Genomic DNA, 19010 nt, shown 5'->3' with positions numbered 1-19010 from the left:
AGAGGAGACCCTTGTCATGTGGGGCTTGTAAGGAAGGCCTTTCTTAGTTCCAGGCTAAGTTGCAGAGCCCAGGAATCTATGTATAACAAAAAGATGGTCTCAGGAAGGAACATGGAGTAGATCCAGAAGGACAGCAGATGAGGCCATCAGTTGGTGATGGCCCAATGTCTGAGCATTTGTTTTTACTTCTTGTCCACCTAACCTCATGGCCGCAACTGGTTCTCCTCTCCTGCCACCGCTAGCCATTCTAAATTCTATAATCATTTGTTGCCACCTCCGCGTGCTGTGGTGGCTCGCCTGCTGTTGGTACTCATTCTTTCATTCTTGAAGGGACTGAACCCTTGAGAGTATGATGCAATCCTTCTCAGAGATGCGACACATTGCCGCTCACCTAATGGGCCAAGAAGCAGCAGGGGATGCCAAAGTCTAGCAAAGGGTCACCTCTGTGTCTCTTCCTACCCCATCTCGAAAACAGCAGACCCATCCCCCCTGTTGCTCAGGACTAATTGCAATTATAACACCACCAGGATGCTGACCACCAGGATGCTGATTCCCCTTCCCTGCTAGTTGTCAGCAAGGTTGTCTGATGTACATTGGCAGGAGAAGAAGCCTGGACCTCAGCAGCTCCTCTGTCCAGTGGAAGGTTTTGCTATTTGGAATCTGGTCTTCCAGTGCTGAGAAGCCAGAGGTTTACACATAGGAAGCACAGAATCCCCTGCAGGATGGCAAGTGGATCATCTTTTATTTGCACATCTTAGTTCCCAGGCTCACATAATCTGCTTAGTGTCCTAAAGGGAGTTTCAACTTAGTGTATAGCTTGCAGCTTGAAGGATGGTTGCCTTTTCTTTAAGAAAAATTGCCTCCAAATGTGTACTTCAGCATTGTCTTTGGATGGTCACTTAAGGACTTGTCGAGACTAGCTATTTTAAAGGGTGGACCATGCAGCTGGTGCTAATAACAATGAGTCCCAGATCACCATCTCAATTTCGGTCCTTTGCTAAGAATTTATGTATGTGTTGTGTGTCAGACTGTAGTAATAGGGGCAGCAGGGCTGCGTCCCCAGCACCCCGGCCGCCTGCTCGGCTAGCTTATGCCCCGAAATAATTACACGGACACTGTATTCTTTTAATCACTGCTTGGCCCATTCTCTTCTAGGCTAATTCTCACATATTAATTTAACCCATTTCTAATCATCTGTGTGTAGCACCCCAAGGTGCGCTTACCGGGAAGATTCTAGCCTATGTCCATCCTGGGTCGGAGCTTCATCCCGGGAGTGGGGCATGGCGTCTCTCTCTGAGGCGTCTGCTCCGGAGAGCAGAGCTGTCGCGACTCTGACCTCACTTCCTCTTCCTCCCAGCATTTTGTTCTGTTTACTCCTCCCACCTATCCTCTAACCAATAAAATGGGCCAGGGCAGTGCCTTTATTAGCCAATGACCTTCCTCCATCATTTCCCCTTTTTCGGTTTAAACAAAAAAAAAAAAAAAAGGCTTTAACTTTAACATAGCAAAATTACATATAACAAAACAGTTATCAAGTAAAAGTTACAATAATCTTTATCATAACTAAGGAAAACTATAACTATAACTAACTATTCTTAACTCCATCAAAGACTCCAGAAAGATACAATACTACCTTAGCAAACAAGAAAAAAACAACTTTTAAAACTCTAGAAATGACAGAGACAGCCTGCTGCCTGGACAGTCACCCAAAGTTCTTTTGTACCATTGGGGCATCCATCTTCAGCCTTCAGGCCCATGGTATCCAGCAGACATTTCCATAAAGCAGGAAAATTCAAAGTCAGTTCAGTCACTATCTGTTGTGTCCTGCAGAATGTCTCGCAGACTCTTTCAAAATGAATCAGGAACCCCGAAAGATCATCTCACCTTAGGCAAGTTCAGTAGTCCTCTCTCTGCGGGTTCTCTGTGTCCAGTTTATGCAGTAGTCCAGGCAAGAGCAGTTTCTTGCCCAAATGGCTATCAAACTCCATCAGGTGCCTCTTCGATGCCCATCTTCCTCTTGAAGTACATTGGTGCTGCCAGGAGCAGAGTGTCTCATTGTCATGAAAAGTCCTCAGTTATTAAAACATTAAATGTCCTATTCTGTAATCTTTGAAAGACATGAAGAATGTCTATCTAAAATATATCTCTATATATCTAGAAAATCTAACTAACATGACTACAAGCTTTACTATTATCGATGATTATCCATTAACAACCTATATTTCTTAATTATACAGTACATATTTAAATGAACTACACAATCACAATACCTTAATCAAAATCAGAAACACTTATACATATAACAAAATTGACCTTAAATTTAAATCACTAAAACAAAATCTATATCAATGTAAATTATTCATATCTATATTATATCCCCCTTTAAATGTAAAAGAACATTTATAAACCATATTTGGGAACATGGGCGCAGTTTTTTCTCTCCAAACTGCTTCCTGCTGAATGGGGGCGTCGTTAATTAGGTCTTTCATGGTATAACCTGTGTGCTAGCTTTATCTCAGTTGGCAGTTGAGCGAAGCAATTTTTTGAAGGCGTTCACACCAACCCTTCAGGAGGGCGTGGTCCATCATACCAAATTGGAATAGAAGAAATGAACAGCATCTCATCCTCTGTGAAAACAAAATAAGAAACTCCTTTCCAAAGCATCATGTCCTTAGATCCAAATTTCAAAGTCAAGGCATCAAAATATCTATGTCGGATTAGTTCAGCAGTATTTATAAGTAAATATCTTTTAGTAGCTTTTGCTCTTTCCTCAGCATTCAAACAATTCAAAGAGAGCATAATAGCATACAGTATCAAAATTCTCTGTGTATTTTCCATCTTTGTGCAGCTTTGTTTTAACCTCTATTTAGTTTATTTTTACTTTTAACTCTTTGCTTTTTGAGACAGGTTCTCTGTATCTTTGACCTGAAGTAACTCTGTAGACCAGGCTGTCTTTGAACTCTCAGAGATCCGCCTGTCTCTGCCTCCCAGGCATTCGGGATTAAAGGTGTACACTACTACACCTTGAACTCACAGAGATCTGTTTGTCTCTGCCTTCTAGGTACTGGGATTTAAGGCGTGTGCTACCACACGCAACAACTCTCTTCCTTTTTTGTTTTTTACTTTAAGAACTTCAACTTTTAGTCTGTATATATATATATATATATATATATATTTGGTTTTTCGAGACAGGGTTTCTCTGTGGCTTTGGAGCCTGTCCTGGCACTAGCTCTTGTAGACCAGGCTGGTCTCGAACTCACAGAGATCCGCCTGCCTCTGCCTCCCAAGTGCTGGGATTAAAGGCGTGCGCCACCACCGCCCGGCTCTGCATATATTTTTAACACACTTCAAACCATTTAGAAATTTTCTCTGTCTTTGAATCTCTCTTTACTGTATATCTCTCTTTTTCTGACCACATGAATCTTTAATTTACCAAGCAATCTCAGTAGGACTAAAGGCGTGGCTTTGCCAACTAGATCCAGTCCATTCCTTAGCTTTCTAGCCTCATGGCGGATATACAGGCTGTAGCCATGTTTACTGCAACAACTGTATGGCATTTCAAGGTCCCTGCCAGCAAGTGAGCTACAACAGACAACACTCAAGTCCTCTCTCGGTAGCCGGCCCTCCTGCCTCAAATAGTCAGAGTTTGCCCTGGCAGGACAGCCCAGAAAGCTGGCATTTTTAAACGGCACAGCTTTTTTCCTGCTACGGCTGAAAACCGAAAAGCATGCGTTCAGCTTTAACCGTTTAAGTGTTTTGTGGCAGGACCTCTTAATGAGCTGCAGGGTTTTGCAGCTAAAGCTGAGTCAGGAAGCTTCTCTTAGATGAGAGCGCTTGCTTGCCTCTAGCAAGCAGAGTAAAACCGAGAAATGGCAGCTACCAAGAAAACATGCTTTACTCTTTCCCAAGCTTTCCCAGGCTTTCAGTGGATTCAGTTGTCCACACGTCTGGGTGCCATCTGTAGTAATAGGGGCAGCAGGGCTGCGTCCCCAGCACCCCGGCCGCCTGCTCGGCTAGCTTATGCCCCGAAATAATTACACGGACACTGTATTCTTTTAATCACTGCTTGGCCCATTCTCTTCTAGGCTAATTCTCACATATTAATTTAACCCATTTCTAATCATCTGTGTGTAGCACCCCAAGGTGCGCTTACCGGGAAGATTCTAGCCTATGTCCATCCTGGGTCGGAGCTTCATCCCGGGAGTGGGGCATGGCGTCTCTCTCTGAGGCGTCTGCTCCGGAGAGCAGAGCTGTCGCGACTCTGACCTCACTTCCTCTTCCTCCCAGCATTTTGTTCTGTTTACTCCTCCCACCTATCCTCTAACCAATAAAATGGGCCAGGGCAGTGCCTTTATTAGCCAATGACCTTCCTCCATCATCAGACAGGAGAGTATGGCTTTCAGAGACAGTGTGAGACCCTAGATAGTGGGGCTAGATGACGTCCTACAAGCAGGAGAGGCAAACAGATACCTGGGGTGGGCTCCATCTGTGAGCCATCAGCCTTTCCAGTATGACTCTGAAGCAAATGACTTACCATCCAGTAGCCATCTGGAATTTTCTAATATGCTACCCTGGCATGGACCTGGTTCTGGGACAGATGATAGGTCATTCAAAATGCACACTTCACCCATGTATTTCTTCAGTACACTCTGTGCCACCAATGACAAATCACATGACCTTTTTCATGACGTGGTTTCCTTTTATACATAATGAAGTGGCTTTGACTAAATGCCCCCTAGAATTCTTTCCATTTCCAGCATCTTAAAAATATCATGACCCCAAAACATAAGATGTCATTGGATGGGACGTGATGTTGCTGGACTCCTGGGCACACACACACACACAGTGAGCCCTCACCTTTGCAGCTTGAAACACTGCTGTGTTCTAGAGCAAAAGAAGCTCACAGCAGTCTAAATCATGAAATATCTGAAAGGAAGTTTTGTTACTTTCAAGTATGACTCTATTACACAAATTAGTCTGGCAGTTAACCTCCCAGTAAACTTTGGTCAAGGAAGAAAAAAATATAAGTTTTTAGACACTAACTATAAGTTGTTTAGAAAACAAGGGAAACAAAAAGCAATTTTAAGCATCTCCACCTTGCCTTGTCTTAAGTCTCAAATTCATTCTCGAATCAGGTTTGTTATCAGATGTGACTGACCAATGAAGTAAGAATCCAGATGTTTGTTGAGCAGCGGTGGAGTTCTAAGGTGTTGGCCAGCCTTCCCTGTTGCGACCACACTTTTCTCTACTTCTGCTCTTCCTGAGACAGCCCAATTATTTTCATTTGCCCTTACATACACCCAGTGCTTTCTCTGTGGCTTCTGTTTCATTACCATAAAATGAAGACAATTGTGCCTACCTCACAATGTGGCTTGGAAGAGTAAAGGAGATGGTGTATGAACCAAGGTCAGGTGGCCTAGTGACCAGGGTGTTCACCCTGGGATCTCTTCATTCTCTTATTTGTTAATTGTTTTATTGTCTTTCTCTGTTTCCTCCAGCCCAGTAAACAGCCAGATTCATTTGTCTAGGCTTTGGGTAGCCTGTGTATCTCCAGTTTGAACAGTTAGCTAATGGTTCATTGTGGCGTTATTCCAGAAGGAGCCATTTGATCCATATCTCCGTTTCTGTTATCTTCCACATGGGCACCCTGGGTCATCTGTCTAACTCCAAAGTCAGGATGCTTGAAAGGGTTCTCATGTCAAGGGTGTTCACTATTCTTCTCCCCTTCCTGCACACAGACACGCATGTCCCTTTTGTATTACAAATGTCATACACTATGAACAGACTTTGCTTGATAGAGGTAAGCTGAATTTTGAATTTTACTCAAATTACTGAAGTCTGATTGGGGAAAGGGGGTCAACGCTCAATGTGCACTCAAAGCCTGTTATCTGGTGAAAATTGTCACTGAAATCAGCTTGCGATACAATCTCCCCATGCTAATTTAAAAGCAGTCCCAGGGGCTGTGAGTATACCTCAATAGCAGAGTGCTTGTTTAGCATTCACAGGCTTTGGATCTCATCCCCAGCACCATATTTAAAAAATTAAGTTCAATAACAATGTCTCATTGAATCATTGCAGGCAAAGCTAAGATTCCCTGTGATGGCACCAGCAGATGATGCCAGGCTTGCTACGTTCATTATCAAGACAGGCGGCACTATATGGTTGCAACGTTGGAGGCAAGTAATGCCAAATCCACTAGTTGAAACTTCCAGAGGCAGTTCCAGAACAGGCTCCAAAGCTACAGAAAAACCCTGTCTCGAAAAACAAAAACAAAAGGAAAGAAAGAAAGGAAGGAGGGAGGGAGGGAGGGAGGGAGGGAGGAAGGAAGGAAGGAAGGAAAGAAAGAAAGAAAGAAAGAAACCTTGCAGAGGCAACTACTCAGGAAATTTGAGTGGACACTGACGGCTTCACATCTCTCTCAGAGGCTCCTCGAAGTAGAAAATCTCAACTCAGAAGTTGAGCAAATCGTGGTTCTGAGTTACAGCTTTGTTTTCTGCCACATCTGTGACTTTGTGCAATTGCTTAAGTTCTCTGAGCTTTGGTTCCCTCGTTTCTTCATCTGTAATAAGAAACATTCCACATAGAGTTATTATTAGAGTGAAATAAATAATGCACTGCTGAGAAAATTCCCAGTCCCTACCAAACTCCCTGTTTTCTAACAGTCTTCCTTTATCCCTAGGGATATGGTTCCAAGATGCTCTGCGTCTCCTTGACATCTCTCAGAACACCAATGCCACGTAACCTCTACCTTCCATAGCTTATCCTTGTGATGAAGCCACATTAAATATAGTAAGAGAGTAACAATAATGACAAAACAACAATTATGATATGTGATAATAAATGGTTAAAAACATAAGAAGTTTTTGCTCCAGCAATTTTTCACATAGTATCTTTAAAGCATTATTGACTGCAGGGCACGGAGACTACTGTATATGAAGCTGTGGACAAGGAAGGTACTGCTGGCTGTGTGTGGCTGGTCAAGTTTACACAGCTTAGAGGGACAGATAAGGAAGTAGGCTCCAAGCAGGCATGCAGTCCAGCAGCCATCAAAGAAAGGAAAGAAAGATTCTAAACCCCTCCTTATTTAGATTAGACTGAGGGCAGCAAATGCTTTCTGGAAAGAGAATGGTGGTGAATAGCTTGGAGCTTTGCCAGCCCCGTGTGTCTGCTCCTGCCAATGCTTTATTATCATGAACCCTTAATGATTTAAAAATAAGTCTTGGCTTTCGGGCCATACTACAAACAGGGGATGAGCTGAGATGGACAGTGAGCCATAATACACCAGCTTCTGCATTCAGCATCCCTGCCGACATACTACTTGCATTTCGTTCTCACCCTGTCCCATGGCCACACAACATTCAAGATGCCTCCACGTTTTATAACTAGATTTTGTTTGTCTTTGTAGTGTGTAATCTTTGGGTTGTTTTGTAGCAATTTCAGGATCCTTGGATTCTTACTTTCATAGTTAATTCTCTTTCCAACAGTTTTTAAAATAAACATAGAAGTCATCTGTCTGCAAACTAGCAGCCCTTGCTAAAACGGTGAATCACTTTTATTATATTTATGCGAGGGAAAAAATATCAGCCTAATCCTTTTAACTGATAAAAAAATGTCTTGTGTAGCTTTAATAGCTAAGGATTTTCCATGGTGTTATTATTTCCTAAATTTTCTGTGAGTATGTTGGGAAGGAAATGGGCCCTTTGCGCTGCTTAAAGGAGAACTGTATTTCTTGTCATCAACTTTAACTTAACCAGCAAGTCTCTGAAAAATTAATCAACACACCGGGGTGGAAAAAAGCGAGGGCGAAGAATTGAGTTCTTCTGTCAACGTTCACTTGTCAGGCCATAGAGTCTTCACGAGCTTTTTAGGGGTTAAAGAACATTTTCTATGTCAATTCGGAAAAAGCAAACAGGAAATCAATACCATGCTCCTAAACACAGGGTGGGCCTGGGTAGACATAAGTCATTCCTCATACGCTGTTGGCCTCAGTCTATTGCGAGAATTGCTGTTCTTATATCCCAGAGTTATAGGAAATGTGGGTTTTCACTAAGCCAGATGCTGATATGACCTTCCTCATAATTGATTCCATGTGCTAATTGCTTCTGCAAACCCACTCATTCCTCTTACCAGGTGGGTCAAAATCTCTTTAGTATAATGTTGATGAAAAACATACCCCATATGTTGTATATTACACACTTGGCATCCACACAATGGAGATAGGGTCCTCCCTCTCCTCTCCTCCCCCACGATCCTGAAGGGCTGGCTGTAGTCAGCAGCTGGATGCTCTCTGAGCCTCATCAGTTCCCATAGGTTCATTGCTAAACGAGGCCCCAGGCCCTGTCTTTCTGCATTCTACTCAACCACCTGTTTCTTCTTGGGGGACTTCATAGCCATTCTCATTTATACATTCTTAAGATTTTTTCCATCATTTTCTTCTAAATAAAAGAGAATACCCTAGGCAATCTCCATAATATTTCAAATTTAAATCTGTCATATAATCCCAGCCAGGAACAGTAACTACATCCCATATTTTTTATCTTTATTTATTTATTTATTTATTAAAGATTTCTGTCTTTTCGCCACCACCGCCTCCCATTTCCCTCCCCCTCCACCAATCAAATGAAATTCATAATCCATCTATATCCCCTATGTGGACGAAAGTATCTAAATCACATAGAATTTTTTGTCTAAATGTCTCCTCACCTACTACTTTGGTCTTAATTGCAATTATCTCTTCAAATAATTTTACAGTCCCTACAAAACCAGAAACATACTGAAAGGGATATTATCGATAGTCAGTTTGAGAGGATCAAGATTTTCCTATGAGAGTAGCCTTTGAGCATGCCTGCAGGATTACATTGGGCTAATCTATGTGGAGTACACACCGTAGCTACGGTGATGCCATTCTGTAGGCTGGTGTCCAGGACAACATCAGAAGGAGACTGGGAGCTGAGCATGACAGTTTATTACCTTCTACTTCCCGTCTACAGACACAATATGACCAGCTTCCTCAAGCCCCTGCCACCATTACATCGCTGACAAAATGGACAATAAATACCCTTGAGTTGCTTCTTTAAATTGCTTTTAGCGGGCATTTTGTCACAGAAATGAGACAAGGACCATAGAGAATAGAAGTTCTCAAAATTTTGTGATCACAAAACCCAGAGGATGGCATGTAAGAAACGTAGATCACCAAACCACATTGGAGAGACGCTAACTCGTATCTGGAGCCTGGAAATACAGGCTTTGGCAAGCCTTGACTCAGATGCAGTCCGTCTTTGGGTAAATACCAAACTCAGTGGTCTAAGACTCCTTGGGAGACACTTTGAGAATCACAGCAAAAAGGCGAACTGCATTTTCTCTATACCACGAGAACGAAAGTAACTCAATGATCATCAATTTGCATAATTTTAGTTCGTAGAGGATATTGTATTAGTTAGAGTTCTCCAGAGAAACAAAATCAATTAGATGATTGTGGAGACTGCTAAATACAAAATCGGAGGGAGTCTGCCAGCAGACTGGAGACTCGGCTGCTCTGGAAAGAGGCTTAGTTAAATACAAGGGCAGGCTGCTGTCGAACAAGGCAGAACCAGTTCAATGGATGAAGCCAGGAGGCCATCTGCTAGACCATCCACTGGTGATGAGGCAATCCCTTTTTATCATGCAAGCCTTCATTTTATTGGAAGATGTTCACTCACCTTGTGATGGCTCTCTGCTTTATTCAAAGTCCACTCTTCAAAGGTAAACCTCTCCAGACACACTCTCAAGAAATATTCAGAATATGACTTGATCAAACTGGCACGAAGACCCAGATAAGTTGTTCTTGTAAGGCAGTTTCCTCGAAGATTGAAACATTCTATCCAGTAAGGAAGCTCCCTAAGACAGGAAGTAAAGAACTCAAAGTAGCTTCAGGAAGTCCCTAAAACTGACCAGATCCACTAGGCCCCTCCTTCCCAACGATAAATAATAAAGACTGCGGAAAGCCATCCTCAGACAAATTAAATTGCAAAGAAGACATGGAGACCAGACCAGTTGCCCGGAAAAAGCAGAAACCAGCTGAGCTGCCCGGAAGATGTTTGGAATAACTGAGGCACTTGGAAAGGACACTCTCCACCCTGTTGAGCTGCCTGCAGGCTGTGTAGTAGCCTGCAAGTTTCTAGCTTTTGGGAGCTGTCACCCATGTGGGTCTGGGCTTTAGTGATGCAGCAGCTTTTGAGTCATTTCTGCTATTGCAAGTAACCCTGATTCCTATTCCTGAAATCAATATTAGTAAAACCCATTGGTTCACTAGTTTGGGCTTTAGTGGTATCAGTACTTTGGTCTGTCATGGGATCACTATCCACGGTGAGTAGATATACTTGTTGCATCTCCCCAGGAAAATTCTCATGATATGACAGTTGCTGAATAAAATTACCTACCAAAGACAAGTCACCCAATAAAATGAGCCAAGATTCGGGAGTCATGAGTTATAACGCTATAACCCTCTGACTCTGATCCATCCATTTTCTAAGTGTACTGCCATCTATAATGTCTCTTTTAGTGGAAAAACATTTGTGATTGTTGATTAGTTTTAAGAGTAATGCTCTCTCTCTCTCTCTCTCTCTACCTCCCCTGTATCTTCTAACCAGCTCTTCCTCTCTCTTACATCCTCTTCTCTCTCAGACAAGCAGAAGAGCTATAACTAACATTTCCAATAGTGCCAAGATGAATTTCAGAGGCATGGGGATATAGAAGTCATGCTCATTTAGAGAGCAAAGGCCAGAGTTTGATGAATAGAATGACCTGATTGTCAGGAAAGGAGACACACACACACAAAACGGGGCGGGGGAGGGGGCTGGCTGAGGCCTCTTTCATAAGCTGAAGACTCAAGAATTGAATTGACTTTAGTTTCTTATGACATTCATTCATTAATTCATTTTGCCTTGTTAAACTATTTTTCTCTTTGCCTTAGCATCTGGAAATACCATAAAGGTAAGAGTTTCTGAGTTGAAATAAGTCCAAAGAGAGAAATTAGTTATTGCAGACATTATTAATATCTTAACTATTTTCTAGGTATTTATCACATGAACTAGGTATTTATTATTTTTATTTCTCTAAACCTTTTGAAATAAAGTTTAAAATTACTACTTCATACCTTTCAAAGGTTTGCTTCTCTTTAGACTTCAGATTTTCAAGGTGAGAAGGCACCTAATATTTTTCATTGTTGACTTAATGAAAACTGAAAACACCCACAGTTCTGCAGGACTCAATTTTAGGAGCACATTTTGTTCATTGTTTTATTTATGAATGTAAAAATCCAAGAAATTGTTTACTATTGGAGGGACTATGGATCTTCATAGTCCCTTTTCAAAATATCTTGATAATTTATAACACAATCTCTTAAGTCAATGTCAACCTAATGGCACCAGGGATTCATGAAGAAATTTTTTTGCCTCTAAAAGGAACATAAATGCTTTCTAACCTTGAGAGAGATTGCTTTCCTGAGGTAAGTTTAAAGAACAAATTGTATTTATTGTTGGACTAGGAAGGGGAGCAGTAAAATGGAAAGCCATGCCTTTCACAACAATTCCAAATGTCCATCATGTTTACATGTATATTTTAATGGTGTCTTTTCTGCAGGATACATCTTGGAGAAAGCTATCCAAATGACAACATAAATATAGAGCATATAGTGTCAGGAAATGCTGTCAACTAGACCAGATCCGCACAGCAGATCTAATGCATCAGAAAACATTCATTAAAATTGCATTGCAAGTCCAAAACTATGACAACAATCTTTTCTTTTTGTGTTAGCATACATTCAATGGACATAATACAGGACTTCCAAGCAACGTTTTCATAGAAATGGTGCACACTGAGCTCATGCATACCCCATGTTCTCCCTCTTCTTGCCCCTGCCCCCTCCTGCTACTCCCCTTTGTTCCCCTAAACCAATAGTTCTCAACCTGTGGATCATGACCCCTCTGGGGTCAAACAAACATTTCACAGGGTTGCATATCAGATATTCTGCCTATCAGATATTTACGTTATGGTTGATAACAGTAGCAACATTAAAGTTATGAAGTAGCAATGAAATAATTTTATGGTGAAGGTTACCATATCATGAAGGACTGTATTGATGGATCACAGCATTAGGAAGATTGAGAACAACTGCCCTAAACATTTCTGCTACTACTCATGTATCATATATACTTACATGGCTTTATGTATCTATATAACAGCTAGGAACCATAAATAAGAGAAAATACAATATCTATGTGTCATTCTGAGACTCTTAGTTCAATAATGATTATCTCATGTCACATTCAATTTCCTGAAAGTGATATAACTTTATTTTTCTTTATGGTTGAACAATAATTTCATTTTTTATGTAAACCATATTTTCTTCATCTATTCCTCTGTTGATGGACACCTGTGGTAGTGCCATAATGTAGCTATTATGAAAAGTGCCACAAGAAATAGTGATGGACTAATGCTTGTGTGATTGTTGACCTAGAAACTTTTGTATAAATTCCCATGAATAATTATGTCACTCATATGGTAAATCTAAGTTTCAATTTTGTGAGTAATATCAAGTGTGATTTCCATTGTGACTGGAATAGCTGACTGCAGACAGAAGTTTAGATGGAAATTTCTGTCCCTCCTGGTCTCACAGACATTCAGTCCCAAAGAAACACACAGAGGCTTGTATTAATTATAAATTGGTTGACCTACTAGCTCAGGCTTATTACTAACTAGTTCTTACAACTTAAATTAACCCATAATTCTTATTTATGTTTAGCCATGTGGCTTGGTACCTTTCTTCAGTAAGGTATTCCCATGTTGCTTTTTCTGTGTCTGGGGGGCGACTGACTCTCTGTCTTTCATCTTCCCAGAGTTCTCTCAGTCTGGTTGCCACAGCTATACTTCCTGCTGGCTCCTGGCCAATCAGCATTTTATTAAACCAATACAAGTGACAAATCTTTACAGTATACAAAGCAGTATCCCGCAGCAGTTCAACCAGCAGTATAACTGCTAATCTTTGTTGTTGACCTGTTCTTCTCTTAATTTAGCCTAAAATCACACAGTTGGACAGGTTCCTAAAGCTATTTTCTAGGAAGATATCTTCTGAGTTGCTGGCACCTTCTGGTGTTGGGCCAGCTATACAGGGGTCCTGAAGAAAAGACACTGCTTTCGCCTTTCCTTGTCCACTGACCACTTGTGAGTGCATCTGCTTTATTTCTGCCATTGCTGCTATTCCTTACTAACACCAGAACACAACTTCAGCCTTCCACCAGTGGTTCTTCAAAAATTCTATAGGCCTTTATAATCAGTTTGGGACTGCTGAACCATGTGGTCTGAGCAGATACCATGTTCTTAATCTCGACAGCACGCTGATAGCCATTATTGAGCTACCCAGCTATTCACATAAGCCAATCTAATAAGTTCCTTTTGTAATATAGATTCATTGCATTAGTTCTGCTCCTGTAGAGCGCTGTGACAAATACAAGCAATGGGTAAGAGTTCCTTTTGCCTATACTCTCCCCAGCATTTAGAAGTTGTTTCTTAGTAACTAATCTTCTGATTGGGGTGGATGTGATGTCATTGTAGTTCTAATTAGCACATCTGAGGACTAGGGATGTGGAGCATTTTTCATATGTTTATTAGCCATTTGTACTTCATTGTATGACAATTTTAAATACATTCCCAACTCCTAAGTACTACCTTTGCCCAGCACCATTGTTCCACCAAACATTATTCCACATAATTTAGCCATTAACTGAGGCTTAGAGGTGTACCCATTTGTTAAACAACCATAGCACTGGATATTAGCAAGTGGGTGGTAACACGTGTGCACTCAAAGGTAAACACAGGCGAGCAAGACACCTGTTCATGCAGCTTACAGGAAAGAAAGAAGCTTGTTTCTCTTTTTCCTTCTTTTCCCCTTTATTTTTTCTTTCTTTCTCCTCCTTTCTTCCTTCCTTCCTTTCATCTTCCCTCCCTCTGTCATTCTTCTCTCCTCATTTCTTTTACTTCTCCTTCTCTTCCTTCTCCTCTTTCTCCTTCTCCTCCTATCTCTTCCTCATCTCCTTTTGTGTGTCTCTTTATGTGGCCCCAGCTGTACTGAAACTCACCATGTAGCCCAGGCTGGCCTTGAACTCACAGATATCCACTTTCCTTTCAAGTTCTGGGATCAAAGGCATGTATTTTTGATATGCCAGGCTAGAGTTTTTTTGAACATGCAAAATGAATGCTGGGTGGTGAGTATTTTCTCGATCAAATTTCTTTTGTAATATGTTCAGGGACATAAAAATCTATATGTTTTATTCATCAAAGAACTTATCACTGTCTTATTTGGATCTGTGTGCTTTATTTTCTTCATTCTCAACTGAAGCCTCCTCTATCTATCTATCTATCTCTATCTCTGTGTGATATTGTTCATGACTATATTAATTTTTCTTTCCCCAAATGCTGAGAGATGTAACTTAATGTCTTAAAAGTCTGCATCAATTTTTGGATTCAGATGGTCAAATCAATTGCCAATTCTAAATGTTGGTTGAATTGCCATAGCAAATATTTCTGTCCTTTGAAAAGCTGCTGGGGCTATTGGTCAGATCTTCTTCGGACATTAGCTTTTTCCTGACAACTTTTTGAGAAAGGCCCTACTTTTTAGGGGCCAATCCCCTTCAGATTCATCAATTTCTGAAGACGTTAAGAATTGTCTATATTGGGGTACATCCACCCACGGAGACGGTGGGACTGATTTAATGGGAGCTCACCAAGGCCAGCTGGACTGGGACTGATGGCGCATGTGATCAAACTGGACTCTCTGGATGTAGTTGACAATGAGGGCTGAGTGAGAAGCCAAGGACAATGGCACTGGGTTTTGATTCTACGGCATGGACTGGCTTTGTGGGAGCCTAGTCTGTTTGGATGCTCACCTACCTAGACCTGGATGGAGAGGGGAGGACTTTGGACTTACCACAGGGCAGGCACCCTCACTACTCTTAGGACTGGAGAGGGAGGGGGAGGGGGAGGAGGAGGGGAGGGAAATGGGAGGAGGGGAGGAGGTGGAAATTTTTAATAAAAAAAAGAAAAAACTGGATGATATCGTTCCATAGTAATGTACTATTTGGATAAATCTGCTTCATTTAAAAAAAGAATTGTCTATATTATAAAATTAGGTCATCAGTTTACCTGTTGCAAACAGTTGTGATAGGTGATATATATATATATATATATATATATATATATATATATATATATATATATGTATATATATATGAAAAATGTTCCTTCCAAACCCTCCCTGAGTTCTGTGCTCAGTGGTGTAGGATGCATATGAAATGGGTGTGTCTTCTCACCTCTAAGTGTGAAAATCTCCTGGAAGCAACAGACATATAAACAGATAATTATAGCGCCGTGTGAGGGGTGCCATACAGACATGTGAACACACTGATGTGGAGACTCCAAGGGGAGGAATTTTCCTGAGCCTGTGCGTGTTGTTATTCTTCTTCTTGCTGCCATCCCTGTCAACATGCTTTGCGACAAGTAATCATGGCAGAGATGTCTCTGCCTTTGCAGTTAGTGTGGAGAGAAGGGGATGCCTTTAGGGTGAAGCGGTTGAGGTGGTGCTTGCATGACTATCATTACCTGCTTCTGTTGTGCTTCGACCGTTTCTAGAACATTGCTAAGGACAGAGCCTTCTTAGTGGCGGTGCCAAGGAAACTATTGGGAGTTGCCAGTCATTTGAGAGAAATGCCATGGAGCACTGAATGCCAGATGGCCACTGATGAAAGTGATGAAGGCTCACACTTAGAAGTGAAGTCCAATTCCATATTTGGGCCTCTCCTCTCTCGTTTGACTGCAGAAGAGAACAAACCGTGAGGATTATATTCTTGCCTTACAAAATTCCCTGTATCTTTTATTCTTTTAATGAGGTACAAGAGGTGGAGTCAAATTAAATTCACTTAGCTTCATAAGTCCAATGGACCGTCTCTTGCTGAGTCAGGTCCTGTCTACTTACCTCTTCTTTCCCTGACTTGGAACGACGGTCAATGGAAGACACTGCCTCCCGTGTCTAAACGTTCTGTGATATACCTACACCTCACAGAAGAGGAAAAACGAAAGTGCTTCTGGAAGCAAGCGCCTGCTTTGCAGGAATTCGCACAGCCTCTTTTGAGGAGGACATCCTCGTTAAACAGAATTCTTTCACTAACTTTCTTTTTAGGAATAAATGCTTCTTACCTTCCCATTAGAGAGCCTCATCGGGTGGACTAGCAGTTCTGGTGTTCCTTCCCCCACAGGGAAATGGTCATGGGAGGAATCAACTGGCTGATGAGCCCAGGACCTTGCTTGTTTTGCACCAGAGCCTTTGTCAGTCAGCACCCTGATGTTATAACAAAATACCTGAGATCCACAGCTTAAAAGAAAGAAAGGCTTGTTTCCTCATTCTGAGGTTTAAGCCCATGGTCACTTGACCATGTTGCTTGGGACCAGTGTAGTCACAGTACATCATGGTGGGCATGTGGTAAAGCTTGTTCATCACATGGCGTCTGCAAGCAAATGGAGAAAGGAAGAAACTGGAGCCCCAGCGTGCCTCAAAGGCACATCTTCCAATGACCTAACTTCCTCTTGCTAGGCGTCAGCTCCTAAAGGACCTGCCACCTCCCAACATGGTCACAGGCTGGTGATCAAATCTTTAGAATACCCAGACCACAGCAGGAGCCATGTCAATACTGTTGCTGGTGTCAGTGACAAGCATGGGTGTCTGTTTATGCTACAGGCAATGTAATATTGTTACCTTGTTTGCGATCGCCTCACGAACTTCAAAGCCAAGGTTTATAGAAAATGTGGCATTTGGTTCCTCTGTTTTGGGTACCCCCCGGGAGCTCTGGTGAGTAGGAAGTAGTCATATGCGGGCTAAGGTATAGACTACCCTCCCTGAGAACATTCACAGCAGATAGAAAACACTGTCTTTGGGACTAGATGGACGGCTCTGCCCTTAAGAGTATGGCAAAGGACTAGGGTTTAGTTCCTAAAGACCATGCCTGGTGGCTCACAACTGCCTATGACTCCATCGCCAGCTGAATCTGACAATGTCCACTGCCCTCTTCTGGTGCCTGAACACAACACACACACATACACACACATACCACACATGCACATACCACATGCATGAACACACATGTACCCACACCATACACACATAGCACACATACACATACCACATGCATGCACACATATATACACATACCACACACACATGCACAACATATACACACACCATACACACACACTCACATACACCACACATACACCACATGCATGCACACATACATATACATATCACACATATGCACACACACACCATACATGTACATATACATACGCATACACACACACACACACACACACACACCCTAGAAGACATCATGTCCCTTTCTGTTATTGATTGGATGTGAAGAAGACCTAGCTAAGAGCATGGAGATATACTTTTCAATCCATCCTGAGTACACTGAGTGGGCTGGAGGGACCACAGACATGCCCTAGTGCAAAATGTTTGCTTTCTGTACACGAGACCCTGGGTTCCAACACCCAGCACTCCAAAATCAAGAAAGAAAATAATATGGACTTGATATAAGGAATAATTAATTATAATAGCTTCTTTTTGATAATTTTAGCTTGACTCTAAGGGGGGAAACACAAAATCTTAATAGCATTTGAGAGCTGTGAATGTTCAAGTGCCTTGAACTCCTTCCCACCAAACAGATCCTCATCACTACAGCACTAACCTCTTCCTACAGCTCACAGGCAGCCTCCCCCTACTGGGCATGCAGGAGCAAGCCTTTAATCTTAATGTTTTTTTTTTTTTTTTTTTTTTTTAATTTTAATTTATTTATTTATTAAGAATTTCTGCCTCGTCCCCACAACCGCTTCCCATTTCCCTCCCCCTCCCCCGATCAAGTCCCCCCCCCCCCCTCATCTGCTCGAAGAGCAAACAGGGTTCCCTGACCTGTGGGAAGCCCAAGGACTGCCCACCTCTATCCAGGTCTCCTAAGGTGAGCATTCAAACTGCCTAGGCTCCCACAAAGCCAGTACGTGCAGTAGGATCAAAAACCCACTGCAATTGTTCTTGAGTTCTCAGTATTCCTCATTGTCCGCTATGTTCAGCTAGTCTGGATTTATCCCATGCTTTTTCAGACCTAGGCCAGCTGGCCTTGGTGAGATCCCAATAGAACATCCCCATTGTCTTAGTGTGTGGGTGCACCCCTCGTGGTCCTGAGTTCCTTGCTCGTGCTCCGTCTCCTTCTGCTCCTGATTTGGACCTTGAGATTTCTGTCCGGTGCTCCCGTGTGGGTCTCTGTCTCTGTCTCCTTTCATCGCCTGATGAAGGTTAATATTCCTGAGGATGCCTATGTGTTTGTCTTTGGATTCACCTTATTTAGCTTCTCTAGGAACATGAATTATAGGCTCAATGTCCTTTATTTATGGCTAGAAACCAAATATGAGTGAGTACATCCCATGTTCCTCTTTTTGGGTCTGGCTTACCTCACTCAGGATAGTGTTTTCTATTTCCATCCATTTGTATGCAAAATTCAAGAAGTCCTTGTTTTTTACTGCTGAGTAATACTCTAATATGTATATATTCCATACTTTCTTCATCCATTCTTCCGTTGAAGGGCATCTAGGTTGTTTCCAGGTTCTGGCTATTACAAACAATGCTGCCATGAACATAGTTGAGCATATACTTTTGTTGTATGATAGGGCCTCTCTTGGGTATATTCCCAAGAGTGGTATTGCTGGATCCAGGGGTAGGTTGATCCCGAATTTCCTGAGAAACCGAAACACTGCTTTCCAGAGTGGTTGCACAAGTTTGCATTCCCACCAGCAATGGGTGAGTGTACCCCTTTCTCCACAACCTCTCCAGCAAAGGCTATCATTGGTGTTTTTGATTTTAGCCATTCTGACAGGTGTAAGGTGGTATCTTAAAGTTGTCTTGATTTGCATTTCCCTGATCGCTAAGGAAG

This window comes from Microtus oregoni, unplaced genomic scaffold (genome assembly GCF_018167655.1).
Source record: "Microtus oregoni isolate MIOR12 unplaced genomic scaffold, Mior012 000014F_ref0000157, whole genome shotgun sequence".
Classification (NCBI taxonomy): Eukaryota; Metazoa; Chordata; class Mammalia; order Rodentia; family Cricetidae; genus Microtus; species Microtus oregoni.
This window is presented reverse-complemented; position numbering follows the sequence as displayed.